This window comes from Theropithecus gelada, chromosome 5 (assembly GCF_003255815.1).
Source record: "Theropithecus gelada isolate Dixy chromosome 5, Tgel_1.0, whole genome shotgun sequence".
Lineage (NCBI taxonomy): Eukaryota > Metazoa > Chordata > Mammalia > Primates > Cercopithecidae > Theropithecus > Theropithecus gelada.
In genome coordinates this window covers 45,863,923-45,888,008 of record NC_037672.1, presented here as the reverse complement: position 1 = coordinate 45,888,008, position 24,086 = coordinate 45,863,923, and positions in this window count along the sequence as shown.

Genomic DNA, 24,086 nt, shown 5'->3' with positions numbered 1-24,086 from the left:
TAAAATATTGCCTATTTTAATTAAAAACCATATGAAATATGAACTATTAAGTACCCAACAAAAGCACTAGGAGCAGATCTTAGTAGATATTACATTAGCATTTTCAGGTTTAAGTCCTTTTGATATAGATAGAAATTCTTTTTTGTCAATGTCTTACAACTCCCAGAAAAGTATTTCTGGCTCAGTTTTTTAAATTTCACTTTTTCTTTCCCCAGAAATATTTAATGGGATGATTTCATATCTTGTATTTGAAGACACTGCTACTGGTGGAGTTAATTATGCTAGCTCTAATATTATCATCTGTTTTCTCTTTAGGTTGGGTTTAAAGTGATGTTAAGAAAAAGAGTAGCTTATTACATTGATTAATCAAAGCTTCCAAAAAGATGGTAGAAATATAACAATAGCTGTTTCTGCTTTCCTTGCAGATCTCTTTCATTCCTTCCTACTTTCATGCCCTTTCACTTACAATGCTGGTTTGAAATGACCACTCTCTCCACTCCCTGTGTAATCTGTTCCTCTCATCTTCTGTTAAATGGCATTGTCCTCATGGAGCATTAGTGACATGACATTCTCTGTTTTCACGGAATCTCCTTAGACAGTCCCCTAGTTATTTCACAATCTTGCTGATAAAGCATGTGTTTTATGCCCCCACATTGGAATATCAACTCCATTACATTCCATATACCACATAAAATTGTGTCTTGTGTATAATACACACTTAATAAATGTTGTAAAATCAAGTAGTATCTTGTTCTGTGCTTAACATGTGTTGCCAATAAACAATGTGATATGAAAATAATTTGGAAGACTAAGAGATGATTTCTTATTGACCTTCTATACTCTTCATACCTATAGGCAGAAAGTTTCTCTTCTACCACTTTTTCCAACTGTGACATCCTAATGTAGGTGTAAAGCTCTACACTATACCTATAAGAATTGATGCTTAATTGAAATATAAATGTTCTTACTAAAGAAGAAAACGTGGGGAGGAAAAAATAAAATATTAGATTGGGTAGTAGCATTGATTTCTCCTTGTAATAGCTGCTTTTAAAAGTAGACATCTGTAGTAAGTAATATGAGGGTTATTTGTATAGTCATAATTGGCTAAAAATAGTCCTGCATTTTGCCTCTTTCCTCTGTGTTAAAAGGAGATCATACAAACTTTGAAATCCTTCTTTATAATACTGGTTTTGAGAAAGGATTATTTTAAAGTGTCATTTTTACAGCATATTTGCTCTATAATTAAATCAAATAGGAATGAGGGGATAATCCATCAGTGACCATAAAATCTGTGCTACTCTGAAAACCAATGCTGCTCTTTAAAGTAAAGGGCTATACAGGATATGGAAGATAAATCCTAAGCAACAAGACACCACTTCCTAGCTTTGTAATCAGATGACAAAACTTTCCTCCCAATACATAGTGGCCACTTTAGAGTCGTTTAATCTGTTTGATAATTGTGGTTCTGGGTCAAGTTACCTAGGAAGCAGACTCTGAATTGGACACCAGCATGCTGAAGCTTATTGAGGAGTTCTTTTAGGATTAGCACCTGTTGGGGAAGTGTAGGAAGCTGAACTGGGCAGAGGGAGAAGTTGAACCCTAGTGTAGCCACAACAAAGGCATGAGAGATCCATGCCAGCAAGAAACTCTGGAACTGGACTACCACAGCAAAGGTATCATAAGTTGGTGCAAGAAGACAAGCCTTTATATCCCTGTGCTGCCAGTCACTGGATCCAAGCCATCTCTGGGAAGGGAGCACAAACTTGCTCAAAGTGACTCTCTTCAAATAATGGTAGTCCCCCAGTAGGGGTGAGAACTGTTAGCTGTCAACTCTCACAGTAGTTGGTGGAATGAATACTTTAATCCTCAAAGTGAGGAGTTGCGTGGCATATCACAGACCCGTTATGATTGTCTAATAAAAGCAATTTTAAAATAAAAATATATTAAAAATCTGTTAATATATAAAATATATTTTTATGTTTGCATATATCCTTATTTTATGTATATTTTCTTTCAACTATGAGAAAGTTTAAAAAGAACTACCCCTGAAATTCATGTGACAAATTATTATTATCCAAGAATTCAATGATGAATCAGTCATTAATATTTCCAACTTTATGAATTTTAACTAAAATAGCACTTATTAAAACTACAAGATTCACATGTGATGTATTTCACACATACATCAATATTTTAAATGTTTACTGTTGATCTTGGATTTAGAACTGATAATTTCTATTCATGAAGTAATACTGTTTATGAAAATTTGCTAGAAAGTTGTGTATAAACTCACTGAGCCCAAGATAATTTATATCCTTAGGACTATAATTATAAACTGAAACTATTACTCTTTTTTTTTTTTAAAGGGCCAAATGTAGGTGGATGTCAACTGCCTAAAACTCCTTGGAGGACAGATTACAGGGGATGGGGTGGAGTAGGATATAAAGCTATTAAATGGAAAAAAAATGTATATACACACATACGTGTGTATACACACATATATACATATGTTTGAATGTATGTGTTTGTGTAAACGTAGAAGAAATTTCATTAAAATGTTTATTATAAAAACAAACCAAAAAAACCCCCAAAACATCTGGGTAAAGAGATCACAATATTTTATTTTCTCTTTTTACTTTCCATATTTTTGTATTTTCTACAAAATAAACATATATACATATACACATTTGTCTATCCATATACCTACCAATGTAATGATATAGTTCCTGGGGTTGTATTATATGGGAAAGCAAGCAAAGAATCAAGTTATTTTTCTTCCAGCTTGTATCTGCTGGGGCATGAGGTAGAAGGAACTCTGGATAGTTCTGTCAACTTGAAACAAGAGAAAGGAATCAATTTCTTACACAAGATAAACAAGACCATAATGTTTTCTTTGTAATTGCTTGTCACATTTCCTCTTATAAAAGATGTCTAAATGACAAAGGTGAGTGACTGAACAGCCTTTTAAAATAGCTTTATCTCCCCTCCATCCCACATTTAATAGTCATTTGGCTTTGGGATTTAGTTGTCATTAGTCTTACCAAGAATTGCTTCAATTTTTAGTTTTTCCATTTGAAACATTTTCCTCATTTACATTCTTTGAACCTCAGTTTAGATGTCTCTTTTTTTCTTTCCTCAGTTTATATTTTCAGATGTGGATTTTTATTTAATTTTGCCTTTACTTATTTTATTATGAAAACATTTACTGAAAAAGATTGTTCAAGAATAGACTCTCCAAATATTTCAGAAATTGCTAAATGTTTTTTCGCTTTTCATGTCTTTTGTTACTTGTCACCTACGGACACACTAAATGGCGTTTTTGCATCTCCTCTTTTTCCTCCCATTCAGCACTCCTTGGCTTCTTTTACAGATAACACTTTACAGATTGGCTTTTCAGATAGTGGGATGTAGTCAACACTGATGCTTTTTCTGATCGATCAAACCAGCTTCCTTTGTTGCTCACTGGCGACAGGATTAGTGATTTTGCTCACATCACTGTCAGACACAATATTATTGAAGTTTTAAAAAATGTATTTTCAACTCTTTTTTTTAAAAGACCAATTTAGAGACTGGAGAAAAGCTATAAATATGCAATCATTTTGCAAAACATCCTGCCCTAAAGGATTAGACATTGAGGAAAGACTTTTCTATTGCTTCAGGAAGTCACTTGACAAATCTGATACATTCCTTGCAGCAAAGTTCGGTGACTGTAAAGCAGAGGAATGTCTTTTGGTGGGTAGAGAAACTCATGTGCTCGGACTCCAAACTTCGGATTTACCACCATTTGAGTTCTGTTTCTCAGTTTTTTGGGCTTAAGAACTCACTTTGCCTGTATCTTAAACTTGATTAGATTCTGGGATTCTTAGATTTCTCAAGTTCATAAGAGATCGATGTCCATCTACATATGCATCATGAATATCTGTGTCTTAATTTACAGTGAAAATTTTGTTAGTTGGAAGAACTACTTGCATTAGTTCAAGATGAATGCTTCTCCCTATAGCATGCCAAATATCAGTAAGATTACTGGATTATCACAGAATTAGAACACTGTAGTACAGATTAAGAATTTTCAGGTTAAGATAGCATATATATTCATTTTCCCAAAAGCCATTTCTTTACCAATGTAATTCTAGCTTTTGATGTCCCTGGTAAACATTTCCTTTCTCTTGTATAATTCTTGGAAGAATATTACATCTTTCTTCTATGACTCTCCATTTTATGTTCTTGCAATGATTATCAGCACTTTTCCTAATAGATACATGCTTTCTCTAAAGATATTAATGGCTTCAAGGCTGGGCAACTGAAACACAGAGAGGGTAACTAACTCTCCAAAGTAACAAAGCCAGTCAATGATGTGCAGGACTCAAGATTCAAATCTTCTTAGTCTAATTCCAGATTATTTCTTTTCTTTTAGAAAACAAAAATTTCATTCCTTTATCCTTTCAAACAAGATACAACACAACTCAACAACAATGCACACTACTGTAAAAACACAACTGAAAACTATAATTCAGGCATTAAGAGAACTACTAATTACATTATCACATTACAGAAATCAAAATTAATTTACCACACAAAATAATTTAAAACACTACAGATTACTCTTTTTAGTTCAAACATATATACAAGTCAAAATAACCAGTTCAAAGAAAAAGCATCAGATATTTTATAATAAAGATAATGAAACTTTGAACATTTCAGTTAAGTCATGACACTAGGAGGAAGGATTGCTTTTTAGTACAGTGTGTGACTGTATATATAGGTACATCACTTTATCTTTCAGAAAGCCTGGTAAAATCAGTGGCTATAGAGAACAATGTCCTGTGTTAGAACATTGATCATTATTCTTTATCGTCTTACCTTTATTGCCATTCAACAGGCATACTATGTAAAACAAAGCAAAACAAAAACAAATGTAAAACAAAACAGAAGGCTTGGTTTCTTCTCTCTAGGCACATATTCTCTACAGAGTACAAGTCAATATATACGGAAATCCATGATTATATGACAGATTACAAGCACATTCACAGACTCATGCTGAAAAAGTTAGGTGGCTATACTTCTTCAAGGAAGAGTGTACTCTTGAATAGCAATAAGAGGAATGTGGTTTTGGCTAAGAGAAATAAAGGAGAGGGTATTTCATTATAGAAAGAAATGCACAGTAGTAGGCAGGAAGCTGTGAGTTAGTGACTGACAAAAGGGAGCAGAGAAGTCAGCTTGGTTTCTTTGGAGGTTGGTAGGGGATAAATTGTTTGATTGTTTCCTTCTTGCAACTGGTTTACATTCTGATGGAAGAGAAATTTATTTAAGATAGGGAAGGCTCCTTTTTTGACATTCAAACTCTAGTGACAGTATATCTCACAGGCTGGGTGCCCCAGGAAGCTGATTGTGAAAGGGAGAACAGCCTGCAGGAGGTTTATTAGGGACTATTCTCAGCATCAATGCCTGGAAGTGATGGCAGTGGTGGGCTGTCCAGAGTGGCTGCTGCCATCATGCTGCTGTGGCGGGGATGCCATGGGGAAGAGGCAGACAGCCTCCCGCAGACTGCTGCCCTGGGGGCCACCAGGATAGGGCTGGGCCATGTCATTCACCAGATGGGGAGCAGTGGGGTAGAGCAGAGAGGGGCCCTGAGGCAGAGCCTGGGGCTGCACTTACGGGGCCTGGGGAAGGAAGAGGGAGCAATGTCCACTTCAGGGACCCAGCCAGGAATGCAGCCACTGTGTCCAACCCACTGAGGATGTCGGGTTCCTGTGCCTTGGAAGGAGGTTCTGCACGGGGCTACCTAGCACTGCATCTCTAGGGTCTGCCCGGCACTGGGGAGACCATGGAGCCTAACACTCCAGATGGCCAAGTCCAGGGCTCATGGTCCACAATCCACTCCTAGAGGTTCCCCTTGGGCAGGACCAGGAGCCAGGCACAGGGGAGCCTCAGGCTGTCCCTGAGCGCTGGGGTCATGGGGGAAGCTCACAGCAATGTAGCTCCTGCCTTGGATGCCAGCCCAGGCCCAGCAAGGACCTGAAGCCCCAGGCCCAGGCTGTGAGGGGGTCGAAGCTGAGGCTGCATGCTCTGAGGAGTCAGTGGGATCTGGGAGCAGGAAGCAGCCCTGCCCTATTGGGTGCACCAAGTCGGGGCTGTGGACCCAGATCTCTCTGTACTCTTAGGGGCTGGGAAAGCTCCCCCGCCACCCACCAACACACCAAGACCTTACAGGCTTGGAAGTGCCTGCTCCTACTGCCTGGCTTTCCTCTGCTATCAACACCTGCTCCAAACTTGGAGCAATATGGAGCTGAGCCTGGGTGTTGTTACAGCCCGGCCAGGGATACACATGCTCAGGGCAGTGCTGACACACCAGCCCCCTGCTGCCTCAACCCCTCTGGAATTTGGGCACTAACAAGCATGGGAGGGATGCTGATGGGGTGGTGAGGACAGCCTGGCACTGGCCCGCAGGTGCCCCTTTGTGCAAGCAGTCTGGCAGCAGGAGGCAGACAGGCTCCTAGGTTGGAGGAAATGGGTCCCCATTGAGGCCCCACCTTCAGGGCAGGAGGGCCTGAAGACTGGGGGCCAGGTTGCCAGTCCCACAGACTTGAGTGGGAACTTGTAGTGCATTTTCTGGCCCTGCCCATGGCTGCCGAAGGATCAATTGGCATGTACTTCCTCGCCTCTGAGGCCCATAAAAGCCCTGGGCTCAGCCAAAGCTGAACAGATGACACGATGACTTGCTTGCAGAGAGGAGCCTCCCACTCTAGAGCTTCTTCCCTTCTGAGAGCTGCAGAGACAACGGAGAGATGATGAGGAGATGATGGATGACCAGCTGAAGAGAGGAGTTATCCATCCTCTGTGCTGATAGCTGAATACTTGTTGGGATGACTTGCCTAGCAGAGAGGAGCTACCCTCTCTGCTACTAGCTGAACACTGTTGGGACACACTGGCTGCAGAAAGGAGCAACCCGCTGCGAGTTTCCTCTGAGCTGTTCTATTGCTCCATAAAACTCTTCTTCCTCTTGCCCACCCTCTACTTGTCTGTGTATCTCATTCTTTCTGGGTGCAGGACAAGAACTCGGGAACCTCTGAATGGTGACTGAAAGAGCTGTAACACAAACAGGGCTGAGACATGCTCCTTGCTCACCATGTTGTGGGCAAAGAGAAGGAGAGAAGAACTGCAACCCTGTGGAGACCCCAGACCTGGGAGCTTCCTGAGCCAGGGCTGTGACTCCGTCTTTGGGGCCCTGCAGTTCCTGGCATCTCCAAGCTTCTGGGAGCCACTGTGTTCCCTGATGCCAGCTGTGGAAGGTTCTTGTGGTGCTCCTGGTTCAGCCACAGCCTCACAGGGAGCCTGTGCCCATGCTGGCACCTAGAGCTGCCTGCCCCACTGTGGCAGCCAGCATGTCTGCCTGAACAGGGCTGGACCCCATGCTCACTCACACACCCCTTGATGCTCCACATAATCCCCCTTAGGAGGCATGGGACCCAGACTGGTAGTGTGAGCCAAGCGCAGCCTGCCAGGTTGAGTGGGTGGAATGGACACAGCAGACCGAAGCAAAACTCAGGCAAATGCACCACCAGCCACAGAGATTTCTGGCCAGAAAAGTCAATACCCCACAGATCCCATAACAGAAGGATCTGGAGTACTGCAGGCCTTAGCCATCTCAATGGGGAGTTGAAGCTGAAATGACCCTTCACATTTGTCTCCAAGTGGGAGGGAGGGCTGGGCCTTTGTGCTTATGATATGACATGCCTTTGGGTGAAACAGTCCTTTCAGCTTGAACAATTGCTATAAGAGTGGCAGCTTAGGCCTTTTTGCCAGCAGCATTCACAGCAGTTGGTGGAAATAAGTCCTCAGTTTCTGAAGGGGAACCTGGGTGCCTGGGTGGTGTATTACAGTCCTGAAAATTTATTATCAGGGAGAGCAATGGTCCTGAGCATGAGAATTAATCCAGTTAAAAAAAAAATCTTGAATTTACTAAATCAGAATCTATCAAGATGGAGCCCAAGTGACAGAAAATTTTAAAAGGTTCCACAAGTAATTCTGTGTATCATTCAGATTTGGGAACCACTGATGTAAAGGGCATAAACTCCTCTCACAGAGCTTCAGAAATAATTCTGCTTTTCTTCCTTGAATATTCAGTAATTTCACAAAGTATACACTACTCCTTAATGGGCAGAGCAGAAAGATGAAGGAAGAAATCACGTTATGAATAGCTCTGGATTCAACGAAAGGGCAGACAAGCATTTTAAGTGCGTTCCACATTATTTGAGAACAAAGGGATTAAGCACAATAGGAAGCCCATTAAATTGCTATTGCATTTGGAAAAAATTAAAGGTTATGTTCAGACTATTATAGAATAGATGTAGAGATTCATAAAACTATGTTAATCTATAAAATCTTCAGATAGATACATAATGAGCTATCTGGGCAAGCAGATAGAATAAATAAAACAAATTAATGATTTTTGCAATGCAGTTCTTTTAGTGTGGAAATAGCATGCTATCTGTAGAACTTTAGTTGTAATAACTGGAGGTAGACATTCAGAAAAAACTTACAAAGCAAAGTTAAAAGCATTTGTAACAAGATATTTTGTCTGTATTTGTGGTCTGTTGCTCAGAATCTCTAAGTAAGAGGTCTTGCTGTCACTCTTTGTTCCAATATTTGTCAGTATTGGATAGTTAGTACTGCATGTTTGGGATGGTGCCCTTCCTTCCTAAATACCTATTTGCTTCCAGAAAATTGTGTTTTCTCTTTCATCCACCCTTACCCCCTTACCTATTGGGATTCAGTGATGTGGTATGAGTTTGGTTGACTGGAGTAGATCTGATTGAATCCTGATTGCTGAATACAACAGTGCCCCTCTTTTTTCAGAAACAATGTGCAGCTTAGAGGTGGGGTGGACCTGACGGAGGCTCAATTGTTAGACAAAGCAACAGGGCCCTGTCTTTTGGCACCTAGCATGCAACCAGTAGGCATTCATGTCAGCCCTGAAATCATTGAGCCTGTAAACCAAAAGGTGTCTGAGACAGATCTCAATCATTTCAGAGGTTTGTTTCACCAAGGTCGAGGAGGTGCATGGGAAACACAAGTTACAGTAGAATCTGTGGCCTGTGCTTTCTCCACATAGGATTTTGAGGACTTCAATATTTAAAGAGGAAAGAGTGGCAGGAAGGGAAGGAGTGAGTCAATTATGCATTTACCTGGCACTCACTAAATCTGCATTTTATATAAGATAAAGTTGACATAGAATAGAGAAAGAAGTAAAATATACATTTGTTATGGGGTAGGTTGAGGGATGATTTTTAGTCATCCTGTACCTGTGAAAGTAAGCTGTTAACTTGTGTCATCAGGGTGGGATTCAACAGAACTCTGGTTTATGGTAAAGATTTTGGAGCCAATAAGAAATTTCCTTATGAGCAATTTGTGAGGGAGGACCCCTGGGAAGATATGTGGCCTTTTATCCTTGGAGCTATCTGTTTAGGAACAAAAGGAAGGTTGTTTTTGCATGACAATTCCCAAGCTTAACTTTCGCTTTGGCATAGTGAGTTTAGAGTTCTGAGACGTTATTATTTTCCTTGCACAAGGCTTATACATGGGGGTACTACCTGAATGTCCATCAATTTTAAAAATCTGGACATTTAAACAACTGTACCCATTGGACCCCAGCCAATTTTCTGTGGAATACCCACGGCCAAGTGAGACAGAAGAGTTTCCTTGAACCCCTCGTGGGACTTGCGACAGGGGTGTGGCTTGTTTACTCAGTTGCCATACTCAAACCCCTTGCAGGAGGTGGAGCATGCAGGTGAGTGGAAACAGGAGCTGGGGTGAGTGCCTTTGGGCACTGGCAGGAACAAATCCTGTACTGGCCCGCAGCAGTGTCTAGGGGTTGCCTGAAACCCCTGGAGCCTCAGAAGGAGTGTATTACAAACAATGCTCTGTTAGCATTTGCCTTCTGCAGTGTTAACCAGCTCAGTAGAGGGTCAGGGTGACAGCCTTTTATACCCTGCCCTCTTGGTACTTGGGTTCTTGTCACATGGACTTGAAGGATTGTGAATGATGATTTTATTGAGTGATGGAAGTGGCTCTTAGGAAGATGGGGTGCTGTAAAGGGGATGGAGTGGGAAGATAACCTTCCCCTGGTCTGAGGGAGATTATAGCCAACTGTCTCCAAACTATCTCTTCTCTGACCATAGACTCTGATGTCCAGCTGCCTCTTCTCTCGATGTTCAGATGTTTCTTCTCTCCTTCTCTGCCATGCTGCTCTGCTCCTCTGCCAGTGAAGCTTGGGGTTTTTATGGGCACAGGATAGGGGTGTGTTGGGCCAAAAGGCAACATTTGGGTAGGAAAACAGGGATGTGATGTTCTCATTTAGGGCCCCAAGTCCAGGCTTGAGGGTAGAACCCTTGTCAGGGACCCCAACTTTTTTACCTAGCATTTCCCTGCCTCCTGTGCATATCGCAAGCATTAGCACAGAGTCAGGAAATAGTTCCTTCTCACCTTGGTAGACCATCTCTTTTCTGAGCCAGATAGGAGTTGGAGAGATTCTAGTAACTACAACAAAATTGGTGTTGGGTTTCTGAGTCTCTAGGTAGTGGAAGCTTCTAATGAACCTGAATTCTTCATTGACAGTTCAGTGCAGTTTTTTTGATGGAACTGAAGCAAGTAGGAGGTGGTTTTGTGGTGAGCAGGAGTGAATCAAATGAAGGGAACTAGTGGGTTCTGAGTTTGACCTTGAGAGGCACCTCTGAGTTCCCATGAGAAGCTAGAGGCAGTGAAAAAGAGAACAGATGCTAAGAAAAACTCACTAGGGAGCTTTGGAGCTATCGAGAGAAGGTAACCTTTTGAAAAGACAGAATTTCTATTCGTTAATTAACCACTGCCATTTAAGATATCGATATCAAAGTGCCTCATTTCTAGGAGCAGAGTGGTGAAGCCTGTCCATTTGATTTATGTGAGGAATCACTCTGCTTAGAAAAGATGCTCAAATGCTCTTTAGAGAAGGCAATTAACACAGGGCTTGCTTTTTGAAATAAAAAATATGCAAATATTCTACATCCATTTGAAAACTGTCATAAGAAATTATTTTAGAGGGTTTTTAAGTGCCATAGTTTAGTATTAAGCATAAGACAAGTTATAGTAATTGTGGTTTTTGCGATTACTTTTAATGACAAAAACCGCAATTACTTTTGCACCAACCTAATATTTCAATGGCTAGGAACTTTATATAAATTGGTGACTTTAGGGCACAAGCAAATAAATATAAACATGCAGTTATTCTTTAAACAACTATAGTCGGTGTGTTCTTTTCATGAGTTCACATTTCAAGTAAGAAAGTATTACAGTTGTTTCAGGCTATACTTTCTAGTGCAGAGAACGGATGGGATTTTCTAATTGTCTTCAGTGTGCTACTGGCACATTGAAGTATTGGGTTCCCCAGGCATTCCAAAGAACAATGTTCACACCCTGAGTTATTCCCCTGAGATCCCTCAGATGATCAGAACCTGGGGTAAGACAGCTATTCATGGACAGAAACAAAACCTCTAGGTTCTACAAGCAGCACCTACCTACTGAGAGTTTTGAAAAGAACACGGCACTCTCTGGGAAAACATGGCCCACTGGGTCTAATTCCCAGGTGGTTGCAGCTCTTCAGTTCCTCTTTGCCTGCAGTGATTCAAAGAGAGAGGCTTTTTGCCAAAATAATGTCAGTTTTATTCCTAGTTTCTACCCCTTCCCTGAATGATGTTAGTTTATGCCTACCAGAATTCTTAAGGTATTATCACAAGTATGCATCTTCTTAAAGAAGGGAGATGATTCAGCAATTCACATTTGTATGTATGTGTGTATGTGTATGTGAATGAAAGAGAAAGAGAGAGAGAGAGACAGAGAGAGAGAGAGAGAGAGAGAGAGAGAGAGAGAGCATGTCTATGCCTTGAAAGTCCTCAGACTCATTATTATTTGAGCAAGATCATTCCAATGGGATGACCCTAGATGTGATACCAATGTAAGCACATTAAACACCCTTCCTGTCTTTGTGCCCAGTAGGGCACATACCTATTGATGCCAGTAAAGCTCGGGTAGCCTCCTCTCTCTTTTAGCAGGAGAGTTCATCAAGGTTACTCAGAGGAAGAATATTTTTCTAGTGTAAAGGCTCCACATCTAGGTACCAGAGAATTCTCTGGGAAGATTTTGGCTTTCATGCCAATGAGAGTTTGAATAATTGGTCCTCACATCTCCAACACCTTGGGGTGGGATGTCATGAATCTTTTCACTGAATTTTTGTTCATTAGCACTTATCAAGCCATACAAAGTGTGAGCTGACATTGAGAAAGTGTGATTTAAAGAGGCACTATGAGGCTTATCTTGTCCAAGAATATTTTTGCCTTAGACTAATATGTTACCTTTCCTTTTGACTTAATCTGAAGTTTCCAAGATTGGAGTCAATTCCTCAAATTGGACAACTTCCAGGTTTCTGTAATCAGAATACCATTATTACAATCCACATATTATTGTCTGAAGGTGGAAGAAGATCCTAAAGCCATATTTTAGTTTTCGACCAGGTACTAACTAAAATATACATTTTAAGCTAAGTGTCAATCTAAAAGTCACAGGACTTCTGAGATACTGGACTGCTAAGACTCTGAATGGGTAAATATGCCTGTGGGGAATTCACATTAATGCATTCATCATTTTAAAGTAGTAATTGCCTGAGTTTCTGATGAATTTCTAGTTCTTGTTCTGGTTCCTCTTATGGCTTGATATAGCTTACTGCTCCTCGATAGTCTGAGATACTTCTCTATCTTAGCTATTTATCTTGTATTGACTTAGAACTAGTCTAAATGATTTCATGTTACTTCAAGCCAAAAAAGTCTAGATAAGGGAGTAAGAGGCATCTACATATGTACAATAATTTAGGAGTGTATTGTATGTAATACAATGCCTAGCGTATAGGATATACATAATAAATATTGAAAGAAAATCTGGTTAGGTGGTGGTAATAAGACCAGAAAAGACAGGATGGAAACCAGAGATTTGTTATAAAAGAAAACCCCAAAAGATTTGGCAAGTGATAACATACAAAAAACATTGATATGGCATGAATCTTGTGAGGATTCATGTCAGAGAGAACTGAACCAAGAGGTAGACTTCCGTCAGTTTTTTGCAACATAATTCTATACTAATAACCTTTAAAAAATCTAAGAACACAATATGTAGTGAGAAAACACAGACCAAAATAAACAGTAACGTAAGTAATATATGAAGCATCTATGATTTTAAAATATTGGATGCTTTCTATGCATTCGATGGAAAAGCACCTCCCCCTCTCACCCCCTTTTTATCCTTTCCTTTGTATGTACAGGTTAATGTCTCTAGGCATTAGAATGGAAGCTAAAGAGTGCTGTCTTTAAAGAATTTTTTATTTTTAATGCAAAATCAATTTAGCACTACACAATGCAATTCAAAATGGGGTGTTTCTATTTCAGTAAAGGTGTTGGAAAGACAATGAGTGGAAGAGACATGGTTGTAAATAGCCCCAGTCACACTAAGTCATAGCTGAAGGACAGTGTATGCATTTATGGAGGAAGGAAAGGACCATTAGTCACACATCCATCTTTTCAGTCACTGAGAGAACAATCTCCATTAGTAACATCATTTTTGAATAATAAGAGAAAATGTATGTATGTCCTTGGAAGTTCAATAAATAGTGACCCTTACACCTCAGAAATTTGTAGGCACCTGGGAAAGTTAATTATCTCTTTTATACCCCACAGTTTTATAGAATATTTTTATATTACTACCATGGTGTATTAAGTTATATCTCAGTGACCATAAAACATAAATAAGAAAAAGCTGAGAGAGAAAATATGTCAAAATCACTTAACATGGTGTCTGTACAAGTCAGCTGCTTAAGATAATAAATTAAGGAATGAAGAAATGTTTTCCCACTGCATTCCTGAGTTGATGTGTGTAGTGCAAGATGCGCTGGAATCCTGCAGTATAATATCTCGGGTTGCCTCTGGTTTTGATCAGCTCCGTGGACCCATGTTCTAGAGGAGCTTAGACACTCCATTTGCCGACAGTGTTCCATTCAAGTTCATGCTGCTAAGATTTGTGTTTTGTATCCAGGGTCTCCTCCCATGCTGTGGAAGCCCACTGAGCCTGGGTACAAGCACAGCCTGGAAATGTGGGATAATTTACATCTTTAGGGGCAACCCTCAAACAGAAGAAGAAGCCAATGAAAACAGACTTCCATCCTTCGGTGAACAATTCACAGATAGTACTGGCAAATTCACCCCAGGAAGCTTGCTTATGGCTTCTCACACTGGCTTTTCTTCCCTCCTTGCCTTTTTTTACTCTTCTTATTGCCTCACTCCTGATTTTTGCAGTCACCTTTCAAATAAAACAGCTGCACCCAGGTCCTTGTCATTAGCTCTGTTTATAAGGGATCCTAAACTAAGATAGTTGGTCATTGTGTATTAATCTGACTGATGTTTCTCTGAAGGCATATAGTCAAAATCAAAGGCTACAAACCATAATTTGATTTTTAGAAGGTTAAAGGTAAAGATTTGGTAAATACTATACCAAAATACTTAACATACTTCATTTCACCTACAAAAATGGGTATGTTTTGTTTATACTCTACCTATGCCTATGCAATGCTATAGTTGAATTAAATTTTGCAAAACAAATCTGACATTAGGAATTTCGTGAATTACTAAAAATCAACTCTTATCCCTTTGTGATATGAGTTTATGTTCGTATTATTCATAAGTAAGTGACAATCGTATGTAAATCAACAATATCACTCATTTAATACATTAAAAGGAACATGTTTTTGTAAAGTGAATAAATTGCTTCAAAATAGAAATAATCTTCAGTTTCTCAATTCCGATTTCAATATGACAAATTTCTTAATCTGGGAAGCTATACTTATTCTGAAATGTACATAATCAAGATTTGAATTTTTCTTTTGAAATAAATGGTTCCTAATTTCTTGAAGAAAATATGTGAACTTAAAAGGACAAAATAGAATTGTCGTGAGTTAATTTCACTGCTATTAAAATTCTGTTATTATAAAGCTTATGAAGTCCACCTAGTACACATTTTATAAGCTCCCATTGGTAATATAAATTAGAAGGAAAATAGAAAAATGTGCTTAAATAATAATCTTGCATATATGAAATATATGGAAAATATAAAAAACACTTTAAAGGGTTATTGTTGAAAAATAATTGTTAAACTGCAGTTATTGAAAATCATTTTCTAAAATAAATGATAAAAGTAATTCATAATGAAAGAGAATGCTAGTAATGGATTGTGAATTTTTCAATTTTTATAAAAATATTTATAATTTAATTAAAATTCATGTAACTTTATAAAATTAATAATTTTAAAGTGGAAAATTCAGAAGCATTTAGGACAGTCAGTCTTGTGCAATCGCCACCTCTATGCAGTTCCCAAACATTTTCATCACCCCAAAGGTAAACCTGTGCCCAATGAGCAGTTACACAATTTCTCTGTAGCCCCTGACAACCACTAATTTGAGATTTTTGCCCCAGCAATATTTTTTTATTTATGGTAATTTCTCACCATTTCTTTAAAATGGTAAAGTTCTTTAAACTGAAAGTTAAATGAGTATAATGTTCAAGTAGAAGTCCATATTTCTTATCTAAACTCCCTAGGGAGAAATGCATGTTAAGATTTCAGATGTTTTTGGATTTTATAAATGTTATATATGGACACATGTATGTGAATTCATTTCCTAGTGGATTTTTTTTTTCATTTAAAAAATATCTTATTTTTATTGTAGTAAGAACCCAACATGGGTTCTATTCTCTCAACAATTTTTAGGTGTATAATACAGTATTTTTGATTATATGTACAATGGAGTACAGCAGGTTTCTAGAACTCGCTCATCTTTAACTAAAACTTCATGTACATTGATTAGTAATGCCCCATTTCTCTCACCTCAACCCCTATCACTATTTTACTCCAATTCTATGCATTTAGCTATTTTTAGATACCTCGTATAAGTAAAATGATGCGGTATTTATCTTTCTGTGACTGACTTGTTTCAATTAGCATGATGTCCTCAAAGTTCATCAATGTTGCCTCATGTTGCAGAATTCCCTTCTATTGTAAGGATGAATAATTTTACACTGTATGTACCTACTACATTTTCTTTATCCATTCACCTGTCAATAGATATTTAGGTTGTTTCAACATCTTGACTATATTGAATAACACTGCAATGAATATAGGAGTGATGATAATCTCTTTGAGATCCTGATTTCAGTTTTTACTTTAAATAAATACCCAGATGTAGAATTGCTGGATCATATCACATTTCTATTTTTAATTTTTCCTCAAAAATTAAAAATAGAACCATTTTGTATTTCCTCCAATAGTGTACAACATGAGGTGATATCTCATTGTGGTTTTGATTTGAATTTACCCAATGTTTAGTGATGTTGAGTATCTTTTAACATACCAATTGCCATTTGTACGTCTTCTTTGGAGAAATGTCTATTCAAGTCCTTAGCCCATTTAAAAAATCAGGCTATCAGCTTTTATTATCCTATTGAGTTGTAGGATGTATTAGTCTGTTCTCACACTGCTAATAAAGACATACTCAAGACAGAGTAATTTATACAGGAAAGAGGTTTAATTGACTCACAGTTCCACAAGGCTGTGGAGGCCTCACAATGACGGCGGAAGGCAAATGAGGAGCAAAGTTACTTACTGTATTGCACAGGCAAGAGAGCTTGTGCAGGGGAACTCCCATTTATAAAACCATCAGATCTTGTGAGACTTATTTACTATCACGAGAACATCATGGGAAAGACCTATCCCCATGATTCAAATACCTCCCACTGGGTCCCTCTTATGACACATGGGAATTATGAAAGCTACAATTCAAGATGAGATTTGGGTGGGGACACAGCCAAACCATATCATAGGAGTTCTTCAGACTGTGGAGATTAATCCCTTATTAGATACATAGCTTGCAAATATTTTCTCTCATTCTGTACATTGCCTTTTCACTCTGTTGATTATTTCCTTTGCTTTATAGAAGCTTTTAGTTTGATGTAGTCTCACTTGTTTATTTTTGTTTTGTTGACTTTACTTTTGGTGTCATATCCATGAAATCATTGCCATGACCAATGTGATACTAAGCGGGAAGTTTATTGTGATAAACACCTACATTAAAAAAGAAAAAAGATCTTAAATAAACAACTGAACATTAGACCCCAAGGACCTAGAAAAAGAAGAAGAGCCCAAAGCTAGAAGAAGGAAAAAAGTTTACAAAGATTAGAGCAGAAATAAACAAAATATAACACAACAGGAAAAAAATAAAAAAGAAGAGCTGATTCTTTGAAAGGAAACAAAACTGACAAACCCACAGCTAGACTAAGAGAAAAAGAGAGAAGAAATAAAATCAGAAAAAAGAGGGTACATCACAACTGATGCCACAGAAATAAAAAGGATCATATGACACCATTATGAAGAATTATATGCTAACAAATTGGGTAACAGAAAAGAAATGGATAAATTCCTGGAAACATGTAACTACCAAGACTAAATTGTGAAAAAATAGAAAGTTTAAACAGACCTATAACTAGCATGGTTATTGAATCATTAATTTAGAACCTCCCAACATTTTTTGATTATATATTCTCTTTTAAATATATTCTCCCTTTGAATAACATCACTGAAAGGTAAGTACATTAAAGATGAAATTGTCTCTCTATATGGAAATTAAAGGAAAACTTAAGTTGTTAAGAGACATAGGAATCTATTAATTTGGAAATATCTCTCATGTCTGTTGAAAAGTCTTTCGTATGGTCTGAAAACTTTATTTCAAATTATTAACAACAGATATATTTATAATGTGCCAATAGAAGATAAATAGAAAAGTATAATTGTATGCTTATTTGGAAATATATTTATAAATCCAAAGTGGTCGTTAACTAAAAATAAAATAATTATAAATGTCAATTGGAAGTAAGCAGTTACAGATATGAAATGACAATTTAGAAGCTATTGATATTTTCAAGGTGACATGTATTCTTACTTTATTCTTGCTTAAAACATCTGAGCTTTTATGTTCAGTCTTCATCAGTCTATTACATAGTTCAAAAACTCAGACTCTTAATTCACAATTTATACATAATTCAATTATATATTTTATTTGGTCAACTTTGGTCAACCACATATGACTTCTGGTACTATGGTATAGATTTTTCCATATTTCTACACTGACACTAGATACATTCACCTAAATCAACTGTAAAGATATTTCATCAAAAGTGGTTGTAAAAACAATAGGACATTTGTGTGATATACAAAGGGAAATAAAATTAGCTGTCCACAAAATCTTTTAAATCCTATGAGTTTTGGAATAAATTATAATTTACTATTTACTCTATAATTTTCAATTAAAATACGTTCTATCTATTTTAATTTTCACCCTCTGTTGTTACCTACAACATTATAACATCTTGAAATAATTATTCAGAGAACTTTTTGTTAGTGTAATGGATAGTATATATATCAGCTAACCTCTTTCATCATGGGGTTATGAGATCAAATATATTATATTAATTATGTAATAAGGATCTCCAAGTTTTCAGACAGCAAAGTTATATCTAGAGTCAAACAAGACCAAATTAAAGGTAGGGTGGTAGGTGTGGTTCACCCTTGGTACATGCAGTAAGAGAATGCATTTTTGGGAGGGAATTCAAACAAAATTCTAAAACTTATGAAATAGGTCTGCTTTTTATGACATAATGCATCAGCATTTTGGAATAATGTCAGTTAAAAAATACATTCCTCCACCCCATCAAAACCTTTTTTTTTAACTTCTCAGTTCTAAATAATTGCAGCAATTACTATTGATATCTAACTATTTACCCACCTATATATCTATTTATCTATCTAAGCCTATATACTTAAAATGAGCCACATTAGTACAGTGTTTATTTCTTATCATCTAATACACATTGTATTCTACATCAAAATTAATTTTTAAAATTTTCAGTTTTAATGTTGGTCCATGGAACACACAGACTCAGATATACATGTTCATTTCAAGAGAAAGTTGTAATGGTTAGAAATTTTTTGACATTACTTCAGTCATAGTCTAGATCTTTACCCTTGTGATAGTAGATGTCACATATGACTGTGTTTGAATATTCTATTCAAAATAAGCAACAATATCTCAGTGATTATAAAGACTAAAAACTGAATTTTCATTATTCCAATTCTATTATTCGATGTAACTGCTTGAAATTTTCATTCATATTTAAAATTTGATAGGTGAAAATTTTAGCTCATACATAAAATATGTTACTTGGTTTGGATATTTTCAAAAAATAAAATATGTTCTTCATTTTCAGTTGTCAGTTGCTTATTTTAAAACTAAAAAAATGGGTCAGCAAATAATGATTACTAATGATTATTGCATGGTTATTATGAAAATTAGTTTTGTCCTTTAGATGATGGTGGTGGGAAAGAAATGATATAACCCAAGTTCAAATGCACTATGTATGCCACTGTTAACATACTTACTAAACTAGATAGACACAACACTAGATAAGGCTATGAGATGTTCCCTCAACCTTTCTACTTATTGCTACATATCCTGAGGTACAATGATGGCATAAAAGTAATTTCAAAAAGGTACATCAATATTTTTAACAGAAATTTGAACAAATAGAAATTCTAATCATAATTAACAATGGACATTATAACAAGTTTGTCTTTATCTAGTCTATGGCAGATTATAAATGCTCTTTCATTTACAAAATGACTATGTAAAGAAACAAATGTAGGTAAAGAATAGTAATAGTGTCTCATTTCATTTTTAATACTTGACTACTGCCAGCTTCTAAGCCCTCCCATTCCTGCTCCCATTCTGCCCCATAGCTGGGCAAGCTATTAAAAAAAAAGCTCAGGTACTCTCTATCTTAAAGCTGGTGAGTTCAAATCATGCAATCCTTGTCCTCTTAAGAGGAACCTTCACTCAGTCCCACTCCTTAACTACCTTAAACTCCATGCTAGTTCCTGATCTCTTTAGTCACTTTTGAATCTGCTTGGCAACCTGCCTGCTCTCACAAGAATCATTACGTGAGTCATAACTCTTTCCTACTCCCTTTGATGTATGTGGCATCTTCAGTCTAGACATCCAAACCAAATGTTAAGGGGAAGTTTCATTCCACCTCTGGGAAGAGTACAATGTGGCTGTTCTCCCAACTGAGGACATACACTGAAGTGCAGTCTATATGAGGAACTATGGAAATATGAAAGAACCACTCCCCCGACCCCAACACATTAAATGTTTGATATATTACCCACACAACAAACATTTTATGGCTAGTTGAGCTCAAATCCAAGGCATAGAAACCTAAAAATTATATAAATAAAAAATATGAAAAATTAAGTAAAATTTGAAGGTTAAATGGCCCACAGGGGTATGTACACAAAATATAAGCAGCAAGAGCTGGTGACTGGAGTTTTTCAACTTGCTAAAAGAAGAGAATCTAATCCTCAATCCTTTATGTCTATGAAGAATAGCAACAAAAACACCTGAATAAAACTGGACATCATAAAATCCTGCATCAGCCATGAAATAGAACTAGGAAAGTTCATATGTCCTAGAACACTGTAGGAGAGCTTAGAGTACATCATGAGTCATGGGTAGATTAGATCATACACAAATATTTGGTCAAAACACACCCATCTCAAATTATCCTGGAGATCTTAATCTAAATAGGATAAAAATCTCTTTCCTCAAACATACAGAATACTACTTTAGGTATTCTGAGTCTTCCACTTTTTAAATGAAACATAGAAAGGTAAAAATATTTTTTTAAAAACTCATATATATTTAATAATAATACAAGGCATAGTCTTGTAGTAACAGTTCTGCAATTCATGTCATGGAAATTACACTTTTTAAACAAATAGCAATGAATAGTATATCATAGGAATATCAAGCATACACAAAGATACTAGGCACAAAGAGAAAGTATCATTTGTTTTAACTAACCAAAAAGCTTGCCTCAGAAAATAGAAAATCTGAAGGACATTTTTGACAAGTCTGCTGAAAATATTCAAAGGGGAGAAAAAAAGAAAAATCAAGGTGTTGTATGACAATAATGGTCATATTTTTTAAAATAATCTAAAAATCAGAAAATAATCAAGTAAATAAAATAAAATAAAATAGAGGGGTTATAGAGTTGATAATACCAGCCTGAAGAGTAAAATATTGCCATAGATGCATGTAAGAAATAATTTAAAATGAAATACAGATATATAAAAAGATAAAAACATCTATCAGATATTTTGTAAGAATTCATGGAAAAAATAATGACAAGAGCACTGTTTGAAAAGTTGAGAATTGTTTAGAAAGTCCTCATGTTGATGAATCAAAACAGATGCATACAAACACTTCATGTGAGATAGCCAACAAGCATCAAAGTAAGAAAGAAATCCTAAATTAAACTGGGCATTAGTAATTACCAACTAAGCAACAATAATTATACAAACAGTCATAATAAAATCAGGTACAGTAGAAATTAGACATAATAGAATCTTATTTTTAAGTAGCAAGAAAGAAGAAATTGTAACATGAAGTTTTATTACTAGCTGAATTATCATTATGAAACAGCCACTGAAAAAAAAAAGTTGCTAATCATAGATACTCAGTAAAACATAGGCTAACCCATTTTTTTCACCAGGAAAGAAGTTGAACTCATAAGGAAATAGAGGCAATGTTTGGTATGTTGGGAAGTCTAAATAAGTGCTAAATATAAAGTTAATTTTGGGAATCAAAATATAATGAATTAAAATATGAACTATAACATTGAAAACAGTAGATGGAGAAAATATACGAAGAGCATGCATACCTAAAGAAGGATAATTTATAAACGTTAGCATTAAATTGAATTCAATTTTATTCAAAAGTTTTAATAGATATGAAAGGTAATATAAAATGATAGTTTTGAAATGAAAATGATAATTCATTACAAAATAATAAATTTCAGTGAGAATATTTGAAAAAATAAACTCCAATTTTATATATATGTAAAATATATAATATATGTGCACATTTAAATATAGATGCATATATATGCACATTTATAGATGCATATATGTGCACATTTATTATATATATATGTATATTATATATAACATGGTGGAAAGGAACAGAGCAAGCTCTGGTTCCTTCATTTCCTTCTAAGGACACCAATCTCTTCATGGGAGCTTTACTCCCATGACCTAATTCAAATCCTATTACCTTCCCAAGGCCTCACCTCCAAATACTATCATGTTACAGCCTCAATGTATAAATTGTGAGTTTAAAGGAAAAATTTTGAAAATTAGTAATCATAATACATATTTATGTTAATTCAATGTACTTTTTCAGAAGCTAAGTTTTAAGAAGGTTGTTTATTTTCTATTTGTTTGGTGAATGTTATATTGCAAATGAACCAATCACAAACATTGACTAAATGTGAGTATACAAGTCACCACCACCACCATCACTATGAATCACAAAAATATACCAAATTTATATACACAATAGGTTCTCTGACTAGAATGCAGTTGAATTAAAGAGCAACTATAGTCTCCCATATTTTAGGGAAAATACTCTCAAATAACTTGTGGGTTAGAAAGCAAACTACAAGAAATATTTAAGATTATTATATATAAAATTATAATACTTTTTAATAAATAAATGTGGGATGCAGGTAAAGTGTTACTTAGAGGAACTCATGACTTTAGAAATCAGAAAATCAATGAGGTAATTATTCAACTCAAAAAGCTAGAATGATAAAAAGTAAGATAATGAGGAATGTTTCACCCATATTCAGTCAACCCCAGGAGCAGTGGCACTGGAAATTTGAAAATTAGTGGAGTTGCCTTTTTTTTTTTTTTTTTTTTTTTTTTGTGGTGTGATAGTCTATTGACATTTAATGTCAGTGGGGCAAGGATACAAAATGTCCTACAATGCACTGGATAATTCTCTGTAACAAAGAAAGTTCTAACCCAAAGTGCCAAGAGACTTTCCATTAAAAAATATTTTATGATGACCAAAATTTATTTTAAACTCTAAAAATTCCAAATTTGATAACATTATGCAATGGGAACTCTCGTATCCTGCTTGAAAGAATATAAATGAGTAAAATCGTTTGAAGAGCAATTTCACAATTTCTGATAAAGCTGAAGATGTGCACTTCCTGTGACTCACCCCAATCTCCCACTTATGGGTATATTGTCTAGAGCAGCCCTCACACATGTATGCCGGGAAACACCAAGGTGTTCATGACAGCATTGTTTGAAATAGTTAAAATATGGAAATCCTAGGCGTACACTAATAGAAGAATAGGTCAATAGAATATGGCAGATTCACATAATGGAATCCTGTAGGCAAGTATAAATAAATGTAATTATTTTATATGTAGATCCCTAATGGAGAAAGCAACTTGCAGAATAATTCAGGGGAAAAGGCCATAAAATCAATACACATATAATTCTATATACAAATTCATAGATATATATGTAGTAAGATATGAAATTATGGAACAAGAAGTATAACCATCCAATTTATAATAGCAGCTATCTCTAGAGAGGAGGGGGAAGGGATATGAAACAAGAGCACATATGATTTCAACTCCATTTGTTATTTTATTACCCTTGAAGAAAGCAAATATGACAAATTGTTAATTATCTTAGTTCAAGCTGCTTTAAGAAATATACTGTAGACTCTGGCTTATATAATAAACACTTATTTCTCACAATTCTAGAGGTTGAGAACTCCAAGATCAAGACTCTCGTAGAGTCCATGTCTGGTAAGGGTCTGCTTCCTGGTTTATAGACAGCCGTCTTCTCACTGTGTTTGAACATGGCGGAAGGGAGCAGAGCAAGCTCTGATTCCTTTATTCCCTTATAAGGGCACCAATCCCATCATGGAGGCTTTACCTTCATGATCTAATTTATATCCAATTACCTTCCCAAGGCCCCACCTCCAATTACCACCATGTTAGAGCCTCAACATATGAATTTTGTGGTGACCAGGAATGGGAATACAAACATTC